Here is a 7,016-nt window from a genome sequence, read left to right on the forward strand (position 1 = left end):
CGCTGGGATAGCTCAGTGGTTAGAGCATCGAACGCGTTATTCGAAGGTCGTGGGTTCGATTCCTGCTCACAGCTGGTAATTTTTTCATCCACTTTTCTTTCTTCGTATTTACGTTCCATTGGTTCTAATAACTTCCCCTGTACAATCCTTGGCATTACTGTCTGTTATATCTCATTAATATTGTGTTAAAACACGGAAATACGAGCCCTTAGGTATACACTTCTCTCCCTTATTTCATTGAACGAGGGTCTCGTACTGGCAGACTTGGTGTGTTTAGGTTGTATAAGAGGGACAATTATTCAGCTGCCCGCTCATAATAATTTCACGTGCTACGTGACGCCAACCATGCGAATAAGAGTGTTTTCACACTCGTTGTTTGGCTTATAGATGGCGCTGACTGTCACTCCTACTTCTAAATTCACGTATAAACCCCAAAAAGTGGATGGAGGGACGGCCGCTGTGATAGCTCAGTGGTTAGAGCATCGCACGCGTTTTTTGAAGGTCGTGGGTTCGATTCCTGCTCACAGCTGGTAATTTTTTCATCCACTTTTCTTTCTTCTTATTTACATTCCATTGGTTCTAATAACTTGCCCTGTACATTCTTTGGCATTACTGTCTGTTATATCTCAATAATATTGTGTTAAAATACGGAAATACGAGCCCTTAGGTATAAACTTCTCTCCCTTATTGCATTCAACGAGGGTCTCGTACTGGCAGACTTGGTGTGTTTAGGTTGTATAAGAGGGACAATTATTCAGCTGCCCGCTCATAATAAGTTCACGTGCTACGTGACGCCAAACATGCGAATAAGAGTGTTTTCACACTCGTTGTTTGGCTTATAGATGGCGCTGACTGTCACTCCTACTTCTAAATTCACGTATACACCCCAAAAAGTGGATGGAGGGACGGCCGCTGTGATAGCTCAGTGGTTAAAGCATCGAACGCGTTATTCGAAGGTCGTGGGTTCGATTCCTGCTCACAGCTGGTAATTTTTTCATCCACATTTCTTTCTTCCTATTTACATTCCATTGGTTCTAATAACTTCCCCTGTATATTCTTTGGCATTACTGTCTGTTATATCTCAATAATATTGTGTTAAAATACGGAAATACGAGCCCTTAGGTATAAACTTCTCTCCCTTATTGCATTCAACGAGGGTCTCGTACTGGCAGACTTGGTGTGTTTAGGTTGTATAAGAGGGACAATTAATCAGCTGCCCACTCATAATAAGTTCACGTGCTGGTTCTAATAACTTCCCCTGTACATTCTTTGGCATTACTGTCTGTTATATCTCAATAATATTGTGTTAAAATACGGAAATACGAGCCCTTAGGTATACACTTCTCTCCCTTATTGCATTCAACGAGGGTCTCGTACTGGCAGACTTGGTGTGTTTAGGTTGTATAAGAGGGACAATTAATCAGCTGCCCGCTCATAATAAGTTCACGTGCTACGTGACGCCAAACATGCGAATAAGAGTGTTTTCACACTCGTTGTTTGGCTTATAGATGGCGCTGACTGTCACTCCTACTTCTAAATTCACGTATAAACCCCAAAAAGTGGATGAAGGGACGGCCGCTGGGATAGCTCAGTGGTTAGAGCATCGAACGCGTTATTCGAAGGTCGTGGGTTCGATTCCTGCTCACAGCTGGTAATTTTTTCATCCACTTTTCTTTCTTCGTATTTACGTTCCATTGGTTCTAATAACTTCCCCTGTACAATCCTTGGCATTACTGTCTGTTATATCTCATTAATATTGTGTTAAAACACGGAAATACGAGCCCTTAGGTATACACTTCTCTCCCTTATTTCATTGAACGAGGGTCTCGTACTGGCAGACTTGGTGTGTTTAGGTTGTATAAGAGGGACAATTAATCAGCTGCCCGCTCATAATAATTTCACGTGCTACGTGACGCCAACCATGCGAATAAGAGTGTTTTCACACTCGTTGTTTGGCTTATAGATGGCGCTGACTGTCACTCCTACTTCTAAATTCACGTATAAACCCCAAAAAGTGGATGGAGGGACGGCCGCTGTGATAGCTCAGTGGTTAGAGCATCGCACGCGTTTTTTGAAGGTCGTGGGTTCGATTCCTGCTCACAGCTGGTAATTTTTTCATCCACTTTTCTTTCTTCTTATTTACATTCCATTGGTTCTAATAACTTGCCCTGTACATTCTTTGGCATTACTGTCTGTTATATCTCAATAATATTGTGTTAAAATACGGAAATACGAGCCCTTAGGTATACACTTCTCTCCCTTATTGCATTCAACGAGGGTCTCGCACTGGCAGACTTGGTGTGTTTAGGTTGTATAAGAGGGACAATTAATCAGCTGCCCGCTCATAATAAGTTCACGTGCTACGTGACGCCAAACATGCGAATAAGAGTGTTTTCACACTCGTTGTTTGGCTTATAGATGGCGCTGACTGTCACTCCTACTTCTAAATTCACGTATACACCCCAAAAAGTGGATGGAGGGACGGCCGCTGTGATAGCTCAGTGGTTAAAGCATCGAACGCGTTATTCGAAGGTCGTGGGTTCGATTCCTGCTCACAGCTGGTAATTTTTTCATCCACATTTCTTTCTTCCTATTTACATTCCATTGGTTCTAATTACTTTCCCTGTACATTCCTTGGCATTACTGTCTGTTATATCTCATTAATATTGTGTTAAAACACGGAAATACAAGCCCTTAGGTATACACTTCTCTCCGTTATTTCATTGAACGAGGGTCTCGTACTGGCAGACTAGGTGTGTTTAGGTTGTATAAGAGGGACACTTAATCAGCTGCCCGCTCATACTAAGTTCACGTGCTACGTGACGCCAAACATGCGAATAAGAGTGTTTTCACACTCGTCGTTTGGCTTATAGATAGCCTGACCGTCACTCCTACTTCTAAATTCACGTATAAACCCCAAAAAGTGGATGGAGGGACGGCCGCTGTGATAGCTCAGTGGTTAGAGAATCGAACGCGTTATTCGAAGGTCGTGGGTTCGATTCCTGCTCACAGCTGGTAATTTTTTCATCCACTTTTCTTTCTTCTTATTTACATTCCATTGGTTCTAATAACTTGCCCTGTACATTCTTTGGCATTACTGTCTGTTATATCTCAATAATATTGTGTTAAAATACGGAAATACGAGCCCTTAGGTATACACTTCTCTCCCTTATTGCATTCAACGAGGGTCTCGTACTGGCAGACTTGGTGTGTTTAGGTTGTATAAGAGGGACAATTAATCAGCTGCCCGCTCATAATAAGTTCACGTGCTACGTGACGCCAAACATGCGAATAAGAGTGTTTTCACACTCGTTGTTTGGCTTATAGATGGCGCTGACTGTCACTCCTACTTCTAAATTCACGTATACACCCCAAAAAGTGGATGGAGGGACGGCCGCTGTGATAGCTCAGTGGTTAAAGCATCGAACGCGTTATTCGAAGGTCGTGGGTTCGATTCCTGCTCACAGCTGGTAATTTTTTCATCCACATTTCTTTCTTCCTATTTACATTCCATTGGTTCTAATAACTTCCCCTGTATATTCTTTGGCATTACTGTCTGTTATATCTCAATAATATTGTGTTAAAATACGGAAATACGAGCCCTTAGGTATACACTTCTCTCCCTTATTGCATTCAACGAGGGTCTCGTACTGGCAGACTTGGTGTGTTTAGGTTGTATAAGAGGGACAATTAATCAGCTGCCCACTCATAATAAGTTCACGTGCTGGTTCTAATAACTTCCCCTGTACATTCTTTGGCATTACTGTCTGTTATATCTCAATAATATTGTGTTAAAATACGGAAATACGAGCCCTTAGGTATACACTTCTCTCCCTTATTGCATTCAACGAGGGTCTCGTACTGGCAGACTTGGTGTGTTTAGGTTGTATAAGAGGGACAATTAATCAGCTGCCCGCTCATAATAATTTCACGTGCTACGTGACGCCAACCATGCGAATAAGAGTGTTTTCACACTCGTTGTTTGCCTTATAGATGGCGCTGACTGTCACTCCTACTTCTAAATTCACGTATAAACCCCAAAAAGTGGATGGAGGGACGGCCGCTGTGATAGCTCAGTGGTTAGAGCATCGCACGCGTTTTTTGAAGGTCGTGGGTTCGATTCCTGCTCACAGCTGGTAATTTTTTCATCCACATTTCTTTCTCCCTATTTACATTCCATTGGTTCTAATAACTTCCCCTGTACATTCTTTGGCATTACTGTCTGTCATATCTCATTAATATTGTGTTAAAACATGGAAATACGAGCCCTTAGGTATACACTTCTCTCCCTTATTTCATTGAACGAGGGTCTCGTACTGGCAGACTTGGTGTGTTTAGGTTGTATAAGAGGGACAATTATTCAGCTGCCCGCTCATAATAAGTTCACGTGCTACGTGACGCCAAACAAGCGAATAAGAGTGTTTTCACACTCGTTGTTTGGCTTATAGATGGCGCTGACTGTCACTCCTACTTCTAAATTCACGTATAAACCCCAAAAAGTGGATGGAGGGACGGCCGCTGTGATAGCTCAGTGGTTAGAGCATCGCACGCGTTTTTTCGAAGGTCGTGCGGTTCGATTCCTGCTCACAGCTAGTAATTTTTTCATCCTCTTTTCTTTCTTCTTATTTACATTCCATTGGTTTAATAACTTCCCCTGTACATTCCTTGGCATTACTGTCTGTTATATCTCATTAATATTTTGTTAAAACACGGAAATACGAGCCCTTAGGTATACACTTCTCTCCCTTATTTCATTCAACGAGGGTCTCGTACTGGCAGACTTGGTGTGTTTAGGTTGTATAAGAGGGACAATTAATCAGCTGCCCGCTCATAATAGGTTCACGTGCTACGTGACGCCAAACATGCGAATAAGAGTTTTTTCACACTCGTTGTTTGGCTTATAGAAGGCGCTGACTGTCACTCCTACTTCTAAATTCACGTATAAACCCCAAAAAGTGGATGAAGGGACGGCCGCTGTGATAGCTCAGTGGTTAGAGCATCGAACGTGTTATTCGAAGGTCGTGGGTTCGATTCCTGCTCACAGCTGGTAATTTTTTCATCCACTTTTCTTTCTTCTTATTTGCTTTTCATTGGTTCTAATAACTTCCTTGTACATTCCTTGGCATTACTGTCACTTATATCTCATTAATATTGTGTTAAAACACGGAAATACGAGCCCTTAGGTATACACTTCTCTCCCTTATTTCATTGAACGAGGGTCTCGTACTGGCAGACTTGGTGTGTTTAGGTTGTATAAGAGGGACAATTAATCAGCTGCCCGCTCATAATAATTTCACGTGCTACGTGACGCCAACCATGCGAATAAGAGTGTTTTCACACTCGTTGTTTGGCTTATAGATGGCGCTGACTGTCACTCCTACTTCTAAATTCACGTATAAACCCCAAAAAGTGGATGGAGGGACGGCCGCTGTGATAGCTCAGTGGTTAGAGCATCGAACGCGTTATTCGAAGGTCGTGGGTTCGATTCCTGCTCACAGCTGGTAATTTTTTCATCCACTTTTCTTTCTTCTTATTTACAATCCATTGGTTCTAATAACTTCCCCTGTAGATCCTTGGCATTACTGTCTGTTATATCTCATTAATATTGTGTTAAAATACGGAAATACGAGCCCTTAGGTATACACTTCTCTCCCTTATTTCATTGAACGAGGGTCTCGAACTGGCAGACTTGGTGTGTTTAGGTTGTATAAGAGGGACAATTAATCAGCTGCCTGCTCATAATAAGTTCACGTGCTACGTGACGCCAAACAGCGAATGAGAGTGTTTTCACACTCGTCGTATGGCTTATAGATGGCGCTGACTGTCACTCCTACTTCTAAATTCACGTATACACTCCAAAAAGTGGATGGAGGGACGGCCGCTGTGATAGCTCAGTGGTTAAAGCATCGAACGCGTTATTCGAAGGTCGTGGGTTCGATTCCTGCTCACAGCTGGTAATTTTTTCATCCACATTTCTTTCTTCCTATTTACATTCCATTGGTTCTAATAACTTTCCCTGTACATTCCTTGGCATTACTGTCTGTTATATCTCATTAATATTGTGTTAAAACACGGAAATACGAGCCCTTAGGTATACACTTCTCTCCCTTATTTCATTGAACGAGGGTCTCGAACTGGCAGACTTGGTGTGTTTAGGTTGTATAAGAGGGACAATTAATCAGCTGCCCGCTCATAATAAGTTCACGTGCTACGTGACGCCAAACATGCGAATAAGAGTGTTTTCACACTCGTCGTTTGGCTTATAGATGGCCTGACTGTCACTGCTACTTCTAAATTCACGTATAAACCACAAAAAGTGGATGGAGGGACGGCCGCTGTGATAGCTCAGTGGTTACAGCATCGAACGCGTTATTTGAAGGTCGTGGGTTCGATTCCTGCTCACAGCTGGTAATTTTTTCATTCAAATTTCTTTCTTCCTATTTACATTCCATTGGTTCTAATAACTTCCCCTGTACATTCCTTGGCATTACTGTCTGTTATATCTCAATAATATTGTGTTAAAACACGGAAATACGAGCCCTTAGGTATACACTTCTCTCCCTTATTTCTTAGAACGAGGGTCTCATACTGGCAGACTTGGTGTGTTTAGGTTGTATAAAAGGGACAATTAATCAGCTGCCCGCTCATAATAAGTTCACGTGCTACGTGACGCCAAACATTCGAATAAGAGTGTTTTCACACTCGTTGTTTGGCTTATAGATGGCGCTGACTGTCACTCCTATTTCTAAATTCACGTGTAAACCCCAAAAAGTGGATAGAGGGACGGCCGCTGTGATAGCTAAGTGGTTAGAGCTTCGAACGCGTTATTCGAAGGTCGTGGGTTCAATTCCTGCTCACAGCTGGTAATTTTTACATCCACTTTTCTTTCTTCTTATTTACATTCCATTGGTTCTAATAACTTCCCCTGTACATTCCTTGGCATTACTGTCTGTTATATCTCATTATTTGTGTTAAAACACGGAAATACGAGCCCTTAGGTATACACTTCTCTCCCT

The 7,016-nt window shown here is 42.2% G+C and overlaps 1 non-coding gene across 1 annotated transcript; it reads left to right on the top strand.

The window, feature by feature from the left end:
* Positions 1-4,973: 4,973 nt before the first annotated feature.
* TRNAT-UGU (transfer RNA threonine (anticodon UGU)) lies at positions 4,974-5,046 on the top strand. Its single transcript has one exon. It is a non-coding gene; the product is annotated as a tRNA-Thr (tRNA).
* Positions 5,047-7,016: the final 1,970 nt, after the last annotated feature.

The sequence above is a fragment of the Rhipicephalus microplus genome, unplaced genomic scaffold (genome assembly GCF_043290135.1).
Source record: "Rhipicephalus microplus isolate Deutch F79 unplaced genomic scaffold, USDA_Rmic scaffold_35, whole genome shotgun sequence".
NCBI lineage: Eukaryota > Metazoa > Arthropoda > Arachnida > Ixodida > Ixodidae > Rhipicephalus > Rhipicephalus microplus.